The sequence below is a fragment of the Miniopterus schreibersii genome (assembly GCF_964146895.1).
Source record: "Miniopterus schreibersii genome assembly, chromosome: 5".
Lineage (NCBI taxonomy): Eukaryota > Metazoa > Chordata > Mammalia > Chiroptera > Miniopteridae > Miniopterus > Miniopterus schreibersii.
The window spans coordinates 14757515-14773138 of NC_138106.1; the positions used below are offsets into that span (position 1 = coordinate 14757515).

The window sequence follows — 15624 nt, forward strand, 5'->3', positions numbered from 1 at the left end:
AAGCCACAAATACGAGCCACATGTTATTTTACATTTTCAAGTAACCACATTAAAGAAAGTTTAAGTTAATGATATATTTTCTTTAATGCAATATACCCAAAGTAATATTATTTAAATATATAATAAAAAACAGCGCCAATGCTGCAACTTGTTTTGAGGTTAAAACTGATACTTATTGCTTTACCCATTCTGGGTTCTCTTCACCCTTGGTTATCACTTTTGCTGGTCTAGATGGCTTATCCAATGGGTCATCTTGCCCAAGTCCTTCTCAGGCCATGCAGCAGCCTAATGACTTACTGCCAAATCTGAGACATCCACTTGGTCTTTCCTACTGATGGCTCTTTCCTCCCAAGGCCCAGATACCAGCCTGGGGTAGGGGATAGGGTTTGCTACCATGTATGTCTACTCTAATATAACAAGAAGGATAGAGGAAATGATTACTGGGTTGTTCCACGGCCCCAGTGCACCCACTGTGAACTGGACCTAGTGAACCTATTTATTACCCCATGCCCTCATTCTGACATGGAGTCCCAGATGACTTTGGGCTCCTGAATAATAAACATGGCATTGACATTTCTGGGTATTGTCTTTCTCCTGTGTATGATTACCTGAGTAAATGGTCACAGGTTTTCATAAAAAAGTGCTGGTCGAATGATTGGCATGTGACACTGCCTTGGCATTGCATGGTGATTCCTCATGGATTTTGACGTCTCCTTCAGTTACTGGAGGCCCATACAGGAGGTGGGGGTAGATCTTGAGAGAGACATGTGTTGTATTAAACGTCAAAAGTCCCTGCACTGTCTTCTGGGGTGGGGGTGGGAGTGGGGGTGGGGGGATGCTGGTTTGTAACAGGGAGGAATAGACCACTTCAGCCAGGCCGGGAAGGGTCAAGAGAATCTGGGTGTTCAAGACTTTAAGTGCAGAAATCTAGACCTTCCTATTCCAGGTTTACTAATTCCAGATTTTGGTCTTGGCATTGCAGAATTGCCTATTTTAGAATTTAATCTGCTTGCTTTATAATTCAGTTCTGGATGAGAACCTCAACTTTCTTTGTCTTTCAGCTACAGTAGAGCAGAGATTCTTTATGTGCTGCCAAGGAATCCCTCTGGCTGTCACACTGTACCTTAAATTGGTGATTAATTATCTCCATCTTTTCATTATTTTCTTTCAATGAATTAATAGCCCTGTGCAACAGCCATTCCTTCCCTAATTCCTAAAACTTTGCACTACTTTCCCCAAATCTCTCAAATGCTTAGATGTTACCTGTAGCCAGTGCTTTCCTTTCCCATTAGGTTTAGCCCAGGTGAAAGTCTTAATAATTGCATTGCTATAGTATGCTAGGGGATACTAGCACTCTACCTATTACCAGTGATGGAGTTCTTCCTGCTAGCCATCAGCATATGATTCAGCTCCAAAATCCCATTTTGTTTTATTATTATTTTTTTAAATTATAATTTACATTTACTATTATTTTCTATTAGTTTCAGGTATATAGTATAGTGGCTAGATCATCATGTACTCTACAAAGTGTTCCCCCCAATATTTCCAGCACCCCCCTGGCAACATACATAGTTATTACATAGTTATTACATAGTTATTACAACATTATGGACTATATTTCCTACTTTAGAATCTGTTTCTTAGGACCACTCCTGATTTCTACTGCTTTAGGTCAGATTTTGAGATGGAGATTTCCATGAGGGAATTAATTGATGAATGCTCTCAGGAACTGGATGTGAAGGTATTGAAAGAAGTAGGATTATGCAGAAGGAGAGATTGATACTATCTTGTAGTTGCAATAAAGAAGTTCTGTAGTTTATATGGCTCTTTAGAACTGTCCCCAGTTAAAGCATGAGGACTGGTCCTTTTATTCCTTCTTCCCCCCCTTCCTTAACCAGTCATTGGATGTGGACTGCCACTGGGGAGGGGCACAACCTTGGGCTAGGTGGCTCCCAGATTCCAGGAGAGGAACTCAGCTATGACCTGTCAGCAGCCTGTACTCCCGGAAGCTGGGATGTGAGTGCCTCGGTCCACAAGGCTGCTTGTGGGGTGCACTCCATTAGATCCGAGGCGTAGAGTGATCAGCTTCTTTGTAAAACATCAGAGTACACAGAGCAACACTCTCAGCCCTTGTTCTCAAGGTAGAGGGCAGGAAACTCCTGGAAGCAACATCTGGAAAGTTAAGAAAGAAAGAAAACAACAACGGAAACTCATGGACATGAACAACAGTGTGGTGATTGTTGGGGAGGGTTGGGGGAAGTGGAGGAGGGTATAGGGATGATAAATGGTGATGGACAGAGACTTAACTTGGGGTGGTGAATACACAGTACAGTGTACAGATGATGTGTTGTAGAATCGTGCACCTGAAACCTGTATAATTTTGTTAACCAGTGTCACCCCAATAAATTTAATTAAAAGGAAAAAAATAAAGGAAAGTTAAGTCCCAGACTTTGTATCTTGCACCTCTTTCCCCAATGTGGATGTTAAGGGTGACATTCTCTAACAATTACTAAAATTCTCTTCTAATCACAGAGGAATTTATGTTTCTGCAAATTTGCACTTTTATGATCTGAAGGCTCTCTCCCATTACAGTACTTAATGGCTGGCATAGTTCATGCCGAGCAGGTGGACAGTCACTGATAAATTTCTGTCCATAAATGGTGAAAATATCTCAGTGGAGACTAAGTATTCAAACATATGTGCAGAAGTTATGGTGGGAGCAACAGCCAGAAAAGAGAAGTCTTCCAGACCAGGTACCCCATTCAGTATAATAGTTGCATATAAAGGACTTTGTCCATGATACAACATTCCCACATTATTTACTGTAATAGATACATTGCATCCCCATTAGACTATCCCTTCAAACTTCTCTCTGGACAAATAGTTTTGGCTCTTTAAGTTCAAAGAAAAATTAGATCATGGGCCAGTAAATCAAATATGAGACCACACATTTTCATTTATTGTGTGATTAATATTGCTATATCATTTTGTGATATATTTAGGTACAATCTTCTGTCACAGACTTTAGTCATTTATATAACTTAAAGCATAATTTCTTTTGGGCACTAAGCCACATCAATCATCAAGTTCTAAAATTTCTAACTAAGCTTTGCTGACACTGAGAAATTTCAATGTTACAATCAAGTAATTATTTTATATAAAATTTTGGTACCGAAGTGTTCCATTTTTTCTCTCATCAGTTTCTTCTGTCCTTTCTTCCTGCCTCATTTATTGAGTATAAATAGTCAGTAGAGAACAAGGACAAGTGTGCAATTAACTGAAACCCAAATGGGCACTGCCCTATTTGTAACTTTTTGATGGGAGCCAAGAAATGAACACCAAAGTGTGGGTTTCCGGAGAATTTGAGAACTTATGAGTGGAGGTGGGTAACACCTGAGGTCTCAGTGCTCAATAGGAGGCTAATCTTCTGTTAGTTAATCTCAATAAATAAATTTATGGATTTAGGAATGTGAGAGAGAGAAGCTTGGGAAATGTAAGCAGGAAACAGTTTTTGAAAACTAGTCGAATAGTGATCTTTTTCAAGAGATATGTTTAGAAACATTTGTCATTTTCATTAAGGTTGGTAAACTTTCAAAAAGCATTCGTCATAATGCCGGGGATAATTCATTATAGGTTACATTATTCTAAGGATTTTTTAAAAAATGAATTGTTGTTTTAGAACTACATAATTAAGGTTAAATACTCATCTTTCTGGAATACCAGGAAATGCTAGCTAGTGGGCTGAGGGGTAAAAAAGTGAAGTGATGTATCCTGTGTACCTTTTTGGAGTTTCATATGTACATGCACACACCAAATGCTCTGGATTTCTCCCTTTTTTGTTCTTATTACTATTAACGTTCTGTGAAAAATGTTCTGTGGAACAGATGTTTATAAGGTTCTGATCTGCCCTGTAACAATACAGTTATTGAAAAAGAAATGTGCCCAGCTGGGCGTGGCTCAGCGGTTGAGCGTCGACCTAGGATCCAGGAGATCGGGGTTCGACTCTCGATCAGGGCACATGCCCGGGTTGCAGGCTCGATCAATGACTCTCTCATCATTGATGTTTCTATCTCTCTCTCTCCCTCTCCTTTCTTCTCTCTGAAATCAATAAAGATATATTTAAAAAGAAAAAGAAAAAGAAATGTTATGGTCATCCAGGGATATTTGGGCTATCTTGGCCCAAACAACAATTTTAATTCTTTCTTCTTCTGCTAGTAGCAAAAACTTATTGAGCATTTTACCAGTTTATCCTACCACTGAATTAATTTTATTGGAAAAGTTTAATTGAATAGTTTATAAAGTGATACAGGTCCCTTCTGCTATAAATAAAGCCAACAGAAAGGCATTTGCATAGATTATGTAATAGTGTTACAGTAATGATTAATCTTGCCCCAGTATTCCTTGAAGGCAGGTACAGGTCATATCTGAGTAAACCTTTACTGTTCCAAAATATATTAATAAAAAAAGAGAGAGATTACTGAGTATCCATTCAATACAATGAAAATCAAGTCTTTGACTATCAAGTAAAAATGTGCATAAAAGGTAGGGAATCACTAAGAAAATAATGTATGACTCTTTAGGCGGGTAGGGGCTTCCAAATAAAGCTAAATGAAATTTTAAGAAGTATAATGGAAAATGACTGCTTTCTTTAAACTTTGGTAAATACTTTTTAGTCTATTTGCCGCGTTATTTATTACAACATTGTATAGTGTGAATAGAAAGGGCCAAGATTGAGTCATTCACATCAAGGTAGCTAAAACGGAGCCAGTAGGCTGGGAAGAAGTTTGCCTTTGCATGTCCCACTCATGAACTTTCGAACTTTTAAAAGCAGCCATGAAACCACATCTTGGGCTTTACTTCCTTCTTACCAAAGAGACCAGGCTGTCTAGGTTCTTCACTTTGAAAGGAGCCAACCCGTTTGGTCCGCCAGCATCCTTCATTTACATAGAGGAACTAAATGAAGCCTGTACTTGGAGATTTCTGCCTCCTTCCTTTGCGTACTGGAACTAACCAGTGCCTGTTAACCTAGCCAGAGCCCTTCATTTGCATGGGGGTCTCAATGGAAATGAACTTGTGGTTTTTGCCTTTATAAAATTCTGCCTTTCTTTGTTCTCTTGAGCACAATTTAGGTTACTACCTGAACCTGTGACTGCTGGAATGCAATACTTAGCTCAAATAAATGTTTTTTTGTTCTTTATTACAGCTTAAATCGCTTTTTCTTTGGTTAACAATAGATGATCGGGTTGGAAATTAACCTGTAAAGAGTCTGTTTTCAATAAGCACAACATCTAAATCACAAGACACTTGATTACTCATTGTTCTTAAAGCTCTGTAGAGAAAAGCAAGCAGGATACTCCCTAGAGATTTTTTCTTTTGCGTCGCAGAACAGGAGTGGTAGACAGCAAATGCTAAGGTCTGTGCAAGACTCAGGTATGAGCAGCCAAGCTGGGGAAGAATCAGAGCAAAAGAAACCAAATTCACATGTGTAAAAATTTGCATTTAGCTTTGTTTGAATATAAAAGCTCTTTAGCAATGAACTTATAAGCATATATGCATAGCCTATGGACAGACAATAGTGCAGGGAAGGCCTGGGGAGGAGGTGGGACTGGAGTGGAGGAGTCAGTGAGGGGGGGTACATCTGTAATTCTTTCAACAATAAAGATAAATTTAAAACCAACCAAACAAAAACCAAACAAACAAAAAAACTGGTTAGATATATTAATGCATGGACATGGAATAAACTACTAAGCTAAAGCACTCCTTAAAATGAATGAGGTAGCCCTGGTCTGGTGTCTCAGTTAATTGGAGCTTTGTCCTGTACACCAAAAAGGTTGCGGGTTCGATTCCCAGTCAGGGCACATACATAGGTTGTGGGTTCGATCCCTGAATGGGACAGGCATGGGAGGTAAGCGGTCGATGTTGCTCTTTCACATCGATGTTTCTCTCTCTGTCCCCCTTTCTCTTTCTCTAAAATCAATAAAAACATATCCTCAGATGAAGACTTAAAAAAAAAAAGAATGAGGTAGATCTTTATGAAGTGAGAAAAAAATATTGTATTAGGAAAAAAAGAGAAAGGAAAAGAGAAAGAAAGAAAACAAGATACAGAATAAGGCATGAAATATGTTTCTTATTTTTGTTTTTAAAAAGATATAGAAGCATACATAGGCCTGGAAATTGCTGACAAGATACATGGGAAAAGATGATAGTTATTCACGAGGAGTGAGACATGTCTGAGTTATGAATAAAACTCACTTTTTAGTGTATCAACCTTTTGTCTGTATGCATGTGTAGTTGTATGTATGTGTGTATTGTGCATTCTACAGAGTTATTTTGTAGATTATGACAAAGTCAGGTTGGTGATGTTGAGCTGGGAAGATGTTTCTTTTTGTGTATACTGGATATTTGTGTTACCGGACTTATGGGGTCCCTTTCCCTGCAGGCATCAGGGCCCAAAAGACACCAACAGGAGTTTGCAGCAAAGAAAGTAAGGGTTTATTTTTAGGAAGTGGCCCAGGCCTGGAGACAGGTGAGCTAATGCTCAAAGACCTGGCTCTCAGATGGCTTCCAGGAGATGGGTTATACTGGGGGAAATTACTAGTCATGGTGGTGACTGAGGGAGTTAGGGTCATGGTCAGGGTCATGGTCTCTATTGATTGGTTGGTGCTAGGGTAAGGAGTAGCTGACCAGTGCATCTGATGTCAGCCATGGCATTGCCTCATCTAGTTTTGCCACTTTTCTGGGTCCGGAGCTAAAACATAACTGAGGCCTACATGTTATCTCTGGTTTGACCCAAACTCTGTCTCTGTGGTCAATAGACGCAAGGCTTTGTTCCTAAAATTATTTGATGCTGATCAGAAGCTTATTGTCCTGAGGACTCAATGATTACAGGAGTGGGCCTGCAAGGGAGAATGATATAGGTGAGTCAGGGTGCTGGATGAGGCCAGTTTGAATCAAAAGAAAGGAAAAGATAAAAGGTCATATTAAAGAAATAAAGTTTCTGCGCTGCTACAATTGTTCTGATAAATGTTGTGAGCATTCCTAGGAGAGGCCATTGGGAACAGTAGAAAATTAATGGATTGTGGAATCAAGTAGATTACAAGAAGAACATGTTTGAATTTTGACTTTTATAAGCAGTAATTAAGTTAATATAATTGAACTTTGGTTTCCTCATCTGTAAAATGGAAATAACAGTTCTTGCATTCTGGATTATTATGAAGCAAGTGTCTAGTACAATGCCTGATATTATGGTTTCTATGTAACGGATTGCCATCTTGCTTTTAACTACTTAAAATTTCATTTATTATATTGAGTGCACCCAATATGCCATTTTTTTCTTTTCTGGATATACTTAGAGTATTGTTGGGGAGGGGATCATTTTGTACTACCCCTCTTGGTTCTTTTGTCTAGTCTAGGAATCAAATTGACATAAGATATTAATAGGAGAAAAACAAGCAAATTTAATTTTAGGTATGGGACCTAAAAAGTGACCCAAGCTGGCTGTTTATATACCTTTATAGACAAAGAAACAATTTTTATTTTTATTTTTATTTTTTTGGTGAAGACAAAACAAAGGGATTTGGGGTTGGAGTAGATAATTAATGAAGAAGTAGCACTTTGTTTATATAGCTTCTTCTCCCCAGAATTCCCTGTCTCCGGTGAAAAAGATGCCCTCCATCTTCCTGATATAGGGAGGATGCTTTCACATGGAAGGTTTATTTTCTGCTTGCAAGGGAATAAAGGAAGGTGAAAGTGTTCTCTTGTGTTGAGTGTTTCTCAAATAAGTTTAATTCAAAATAATGAATATGCCAAAGTGGCATATTTTGGGGCATCCTGTCCTGAATTCCACCAGTAGTATTTAGAACAGTTGACCTGTGAACAGCGTGGGGGTTAGAGGTGCCAACACTCTGTGCAGTCAAAAATCTGCTTGTAATTTTTGACTCCCCCAAAACTTAGTTGTGCCTTAGTATTCATGGGGCATTGGTTCCAGGACCCCTGGGGATGCCAAAATCTGCAGATGCTTAAATTCCCTATAGAAAATGGTGCAGATCATTGCATACAGTCAGCCCTCTTCACTGCAGGCTCCCAACTGTGGATGAAAAACAGTATAGGTGTTTAAAAAAATCCATGTATAAATGGACCCACACAGTTCGAACAGTATTGTGCAAGAGTCAAATGTGTATGATAAACTTCATATAAAATATTTTCTCTAGGTTTTTATCCAAGTGAAAAATAAATCTATTATTTTTGCTATACTTTGTCCCTGAATTATGCCTCTATGCTCCAAAATATCTTTTGATAGCTAATCATCCAAATTGTGGCGCCTAAGACAACTCTTCTTTCCTTCTTTTCCTCTTTCTCACTCTGCTCTGCCATCCTTTTTTTATTTCTTCCTATTCTTTGCTTTGGCAGAAATACTTCCTGGAAATCCATTTTCATTTGAGATTTCTGCCCTGAGATACTCTTTATGTTTTTGGTTTTTTTTCCCCCCCTAGTTTTCTTCTTGTAATTGATTTCTAGTTTCATACCTTTGTGGTTGGAAAAGATATTTGATATGATTTAAGCCTTCTTGGATTTATTGAGACTAGTGGCCTAACATGTGATCTATCCTGGAGAATGTTCCATGTGCGCTTGAAAAGAATGTGTTCTGCAACTTTTGGATGAAATGTTCTGGAAATATCTATTAAGTCCATCTGGTCTAATGTGTCATTTAAGGCCAATGTTTCCTTATTGATTTTCTGTCTGGATGATCTATCCATTGATGTAAGTGGGGTATTAAAGTCTCCTACTATCATGGTATGACTATTAGTTTTTCCCCTTTATGTTTGTTAATATTTGCTTAATATATTTAGGTGCTCTTATGATGAGTGTATAAATATTTATGACTGTTATATTCTCTTCTTGGATGGATGATTTATTGTTATGTAATGTCCTTCTTTGCCTCTTTATGCAGACTTTGTTTTAAAGTCTATTGTGTCTGATAAGAGTATAGCTACCCCTGCTTTTTTTGTTTCTATTTGCATAAAATATAATTTTCCATCCCTTCACTTTCAGTCTCTGTGTGTCTTGTGATCAGCCACCTCATGTCTTTTGATTGAAGCATTTAGCCCATTTACATTTGAAGTAATTATTGATAGGTATGTACTTATTGCAATTATTTTTTTGGTGGTGTCCTCTGTTCCTTTCTTCTTCCCTTGATTTCTTCCCTTGTGGTTTGCTTGTTTTCTTTAGGGCTATGTTTGGGTTTCTTTCTCTTTATTTTTTGTGTATCATTTCCAGGCTTTGGTTTGTGGTTACCGTAAGGTTTATACATATCAACATATATATAGCAGTCTACTTTAAGCTGATAGGCTTTTAAGTTTAAACATATTCTAAAAATGTATTTTTTACTCCCTCTTCCACACTTTATGATGTCATATTTTAGATTTTTTTCTTTGTGTTTCCTTTAACTACTTACTGTATATATACTTGATTTTGCTACTTTTGTCTTTCGACTTTCATACTAGCCTTTAATTGGCTAGTCCACTGCCTTAACTATATATTTGCCTTTACACAGCCAATCAAAGACTCTCTCTCATCATTGATGTTTCTATCTCTCTCTCCCTCTGAAATCAATAAACACACACACACATATATATAGATGTATATATATTTTAAAGAATACCCTTTAACATTTCTTATAATGCTGGTTTGTTGGTGATGAACTCCTTTAATTTTTCTTGTCTGGAAATTTTTTTTCTCTCTTCCTCAATTCTGAATAGTAACCTTGCCAGGTAGAGTATTCTAGGTTGTAGGTTTTTCAATTCAGCATTTAAAATATATTCTGTCACTCCCTTCTGGGCTGCAAAGTTTCTGCTGAGAAATCAGCTGGTAGCCAAATGGGGCTGCCTTTTCTGCCTTCAAGATTCTCTCTTTATTTTATCTTTTGCCATTTTAATTACAACATGTCATGGTGTGGGTCAGTTTGTGTTTCTTTTGTTTGGACTCTATGCTTACTGGACCTGGATGTTTCCTTCTCCAGGTTAGGAATGTTTTCAGCCATTCTTTCTTGCACCTCCCCAACCCCCACTTTATTTAATTTAATTATTATGTTCCCATCACCATTTATCCCCCATATGCCTTCTTCCACCTCTGCCCACCTCCCTCGCCCCCGCAGCATTATTTCTTCAAATAATTGTTCTGCCCTTTTTTCTTTCTCTTCATCTTGAAACCCTGTCATGCAATGTTAGTGTGCTTGATGTTGTTCCAGAGGCCTCCTAAACTATCCTATGTGTGCCCCACTATTGTATTTTGGAAGCAGATAACTCATTTTCTAGTTTTACAGATCCATGGGTAGAGAGGAACTTTGCCCTAGAGAGTCATGAAGAGAGTTTCACCCATTCCTGATTTAGATAATTCAGAAAGTGAGATTTGGGACTTTTTTTAGCTGGTGATATTTAGGTGAGATTTTAGATTTAGAGTTAGTGCTGTAATGGATGAGACTTTGGGGTATGCTGGGGTGGGGTTAATGTATTTTGGATATGGGACTGATGTGAATTTTGGGGTACAGAAGGCACTTGTGGTTGAATAGTGTCCTTCACAGAGATGTGTCCAAGTCCTAATCCCTGGTATCTCTGAGTAGGATTTTATTTGGAAATAGGGTCTTTGCAGATAAAATTAAGTGGGCCCTAAATCCAATGACTAGTGTCCTTGTAAGAGAAAGGAGAGGAAGATTAATGCACACAAATTATGCTGTAATACTTTGTAATGTTTACAATTATTACAAAGTTTGTCCAAGAGTTTCTGAAAGTATTGCTTTTGCCAAAGGGTATTTACTTACAAAAATTTGGGGAATAGTATAGAATTACAAAAGTTTGCAGCTGAAAACATCCTCAGAAATGATGTAATCCAGTGATCCCCAACATTTCTCCACTGGAACAAATGCCTAGGATGTTTATGTTCATACTTCAGAGCACTCCTATCAGCATACTCTTAGATGAGAAATTGCCAATGAGTTTTTTAGGGAAGTAAAACATGTAGAACTACAGACTTAAAAAAAATCCCAACTCACTTTACCTTTTTCCTTTTAAAAACATACCCGTAAAAATCACTAGGACATTTTCAGTGAAGGAAAGTATAATTTATGAGAATTATAATAATTCATGATCACCAAACTATTAAGAGTATAAAGGCTATTACATGAAATAAAGTAGCTTGTGTGTTATGAGCAATTCCATCTTTGTTCCCTGAAACTCTACGTCATTTATTTCATCTTAGAAGCTAGTGGAAGTGCCAGTGACTGATTCTGATGTTGTCATGGGGATGGTTCTAGGTATTTTTGCTGTTAGCATTTTTGCCATAAACATCTTCGCTGCAAGAATTTTCGTCACACAACTAACTGGCTGTAAGGCAATTTTGCTGTTAAAGATAAAATAATGAAAAACAAAAGAGGGTCATTAAAAAGGGCATAATAAAACATGAAAAATTAACCACAAAACTAAAGAGACTTTATTGCGAAAAATTAAAGTACATTGTCTTTTGTTCATAGCATCATTTACTTCTTTTGCTTGTTCATTTGTCTCATTTGGCATCACACTTTTATTTTCCCCTCACTTTCTTCCTTCATTAAGAGAAGTATCAGCTTCCAACTAAAGAATGTATAATTAATGCCCTTAAAGACTATGAATTAGTAGCTGCCTATTTTATAGTTGCTATAGCTTGGCAGATTTTTGGTTTGGAGTGATGGGAGGTATCATGGTGCTCACCCATGGATTTGGAAACTGGTGTGTTGTCATTTTCTAGCACAGTATGCAGTCTGGCTTTACACATAGCTTTGCAGTCTGGCTTTTTACTTAGCTGTCATCCGCTATTTTAAGACCACCACTTCTACTCATCACTGAATAGACCATTTTGAGGGATAAGATTTATATAATATAAAAATGGGAGTATTGTGAGGATTTCATCAATGGAGCTATGAAACCAAACTGACAACTAGCTTAAATACACGAAATCTGCCAAATATAAACCAGACTGTCAACCAGTTATTTTATCTCTTACAGCAAAATTGCCTTATGGAGATGTTTGCAACAAAGATATTTACTGAGAAAATACCAAGCACGAGTGGGGATAATCTTGGAACACCTGTACATTTTTAAAAGAAAATTATGTGTAAATCTTGGTAATTTAACAATTATTAGGTTGAACTACTTGTGACATATTGCCAAGTTGCTTCTGACATAACAGTGTGTTATGACATTGGGGTTGTGGATTATTGCACTAGTTCAGCCCTGTCTTTTTATAGAGAGTAAACTGTAAAAAGTTTACCTCATGGTGTACTAATAATAAAACTGGGGCTGGGAGGGAAGGAAATCAATATATAGAGAGTGCATACTATGCACCTGTTATTGTCCTAGTCATTTTCTACACATTCTCCCAAATTTTCATGACTCTTCAAAGTAGATGTTAATTGTTAATTTTTCCATTGTACAGAGGTGACAATAGATTTTCAGACAGTTGAACAGCTTGTTTAACAACATACAGCAAATAAGACACCCAGCAAGGATTTGACACAGGTCTACTTCTCCTATTATTCTGCTGTGCTTAAAAAATGCCTCTTCAGTTGTGTGCTATAAACCACATTAAATTTTCTCTCCAATAAAAAGTTATTAAAAGGCAAATGTGTGCACTATTTGGTATATTCAGCATGTATTCCTATACATATAGACTTATATTTGTCTTAATAATTGATTACATATTTTGCTGATTATCTTTAGAGCAAAATAACACTTTCCTTACGCATTTGGGTCAATTATTGGTAACTATTGATAAAAAATAGTTGGACTGACCAATAAGGGTCAGAAATGTTAGCAAAATCACTGAAAATGATTGACAATATTTCAAACACACCTAGTTGACAGTTGTTTTCTTTAATACTAGTTGAACTAAATTGTTAACTTTGTCAATATGTTGTTTTGACCTTAATTTAATAATTGAAAAACTGATTATTGAGATAATTTTGGTAAAACTGGCTTTAGTGAAAGGAGGTTTTAGTGAAATTAAAAACAACAGCACCTAATACTTTACCTATATTGATATAGTCCATCAGACAACTACTCAACCATACACATTGTTTTGTGTATATAGATAGCGTATAATAAACATGAATTATAACTCAGTGATAAAAGATTTCTTTCTTCTGTCATATTTCCCTATAAAAAGTCATTAACTAATTTATTTTGGAAGATGAATGGCAAGCTATGAAATTTCTAGTTCAAAGTTGTGTTCAATTACATTGCTTTTACAGTAACAAGAGTTATGGTCAAAAGTGTCAGAATAATTTTAACTGTGCTTATTTCATTTATAAATCTTCCTTTGTGCTATTAGCATCCATTTCTTTTAAACCAAAAATGGCTTTATTATGCTTTATAAAGGATTCATCTTTTTTCTGGGAGTCTTAATTTGTATAGTTGCTTTTACCATCTGAATCAACCAATTTTTCCCCCTCTATGTATTTACCCACCCATCTACCTCTTCTATAAATATATCTAAACATAATAATTGATTTATTGAAATAATCCAATTTTTACTCTTTAAAATTCATTTCAGAAAGTTGAGTGAATTTGAAATCATAAGAGTCTTCAGTACACCTCAATATAAAATGGAGGAGAAATTACATTTTAATAGAAAATTCAAATTTTCCTTAGGAATTAAGTTGATACTGTTGGTCTAACATCAACTTTTTAAGCTAAAATTATGAGTCCAGCTGCCATAGTTCATGTCAATTATAGATAAAAATATTTTGAATTATCAAAACTAAATGGAACTTATATTATTTTTTCTTCAGAATAAAACTAAAAGTAAAGTGAATAGTTTGTTGTAAGAAGGAAGGAGGGTCTAGCTAAGTATTGATATTTTCTTATATGGCACACTGCAGCGGCCTCAAATCCCTTGTGAATTTGTCTAATTAGAAGGAAGAAAGGAAGGTAGGGAGGAAAAAAGGAAAGGAAAAATGCATGAATATGCTATAGTAAAACTCTTCACAGGGTGATTTGATAAACCACAGGAGTGTTTTCAAAACACTACAGAGGTATGAAGGAACAGGTTTAGGAGAGGGAGAAATTGAATTGGGATGCAGCTGCAATAGAGAGCTCATTTCTCCTATGAGGAGATCTGGAATGGTGATCCTTCTGAGGATTTCTAATTGAGTCATAGGGGCTGGGTCATTATACCATTGCATCATTCATTGGCTGCATGCTGCCCCTAGGGAAGGGGCATGATGCAGGGCTAAATGGCTTCCTTAAGCCTAGGCAGTTCTGCAGAGGGACTCATCTGCAAGCTGTCAGCAATCAACACTCCCAGGAGCTGGGGGAATAAGTAGGCGGTGAGAGTCAGATCTGGGAGGCACCCAACATTATCTATTAGAATAGAAGACTCTTGACGTAAGTGAGCCTTGGCCTTTTAAAAGAATCTTTAATATAAACATCTTGTTGGAGATAATTCCGTTATTCCCCTAGCTGCCTCTACAGTGAAGGTCTTACCTAAATTGCTGTTTGATCTATTGGCTGGGAACCTGCTTATATCTTTTGGGTCTCTGCCCAGGCCAGTCCTTCCCACCTATCCTTATAGGATGCTGGCAGGTCCTGTTTAATATGGAACAATATCTAGCAATGACTGCAGCTTACCTGACTTATAATCATTGTCAATGTCTGTCTCTGTACTCCTGCATTCCCTACTACTGGGTCTCACACATGTTAATGGATACTTTAGTAGGGTATGAAAGGGGTTTGATACTCTCAGGTTTTCAGTTCCCTGCTAGGCCTCTGAATGCCTGCTTCACTGTCAGCTAGTCATCCACTAGCCCTTGCCCTGCTACAGTGAGCTACTCTCCAACTCTGAAGTATTCTGACTTAAGCCCTAGACTTACTCCACAATATTAAAATAAGGAGAATATCCTGCACAGTGGTCATGCTTTTCATCTGGAGTTTCAAGTTGCAAGAGTTTTGCAAGGCAGATTTGAATAGTGAGAAATTTGTGCCATATATAAAACTGGATGAAATATTAATTTTTTTACATTTAAGATCTAGTGTAGTTTTAGCCAAGCTGAACTTAATAGAGACTGAGAACTTTATTTCTGAATCCCATACTGTATATTAATTTTGCATACATTGAGAGTTTACAGCTGTATTGAAAATGAATATTTTGTAGGATTTAATACACTATGATTGTCAGCCAAAATAAGAGAACTACTTTGGTTCATTAAATGACTCTGCTTGTTACTGTCTTGATTTCTGCTCAGCTATATCATTCACAGAAAAAGGGAAAGATGTAATTATTGATTCTCTTCTCCATTTTATTCCCAGATGGGTTATTTATATTCATTTTATATTTAAAAAAATCTGAATTATGTCATTGACTCTTCCTTTGACATTCTGTGGACTAATCAAAATCAAATATCCAAATCCACTAGAAGTTAAGCTTAATGGTTTTCTGTCAATTCAATATTCTGTTTTCTTTTCTATAAAAGAGCCACGTAACAATATCATCATTCAGATGTTGTTATCTAGAGGTCCTTTATTTCTATTTTCTAATTTAATAGGTTGTCAAGAACTCTGAAGATTCTAAGATTTTGCCCTGCTTGCAAGGTAAGAA

The 15624-nt window shown here is 36.8% G+C and overlaps 1 long non-coding RNA gene across 1 annotated transcript in view; it reads left to right on the plus strand.

Annotated features, from left to right (window-relative positions):
* Positions 1 to 15624, plus strand: part of LOC308557430 — a 173335-nt gene that overhangs the window by 103183 nt on the left and 54528 nt on the right. Inside the window, exon 3 of the long non-coding RNA XR_013998834.1 lies at positions 15572 to 15617. This is a non-coding gene — a long non-coding RNA (uncharacterized lncRNA). The remainder of the gene's footprint in view (positions 1 to 15571; positions 15618 to 15624) is intronic.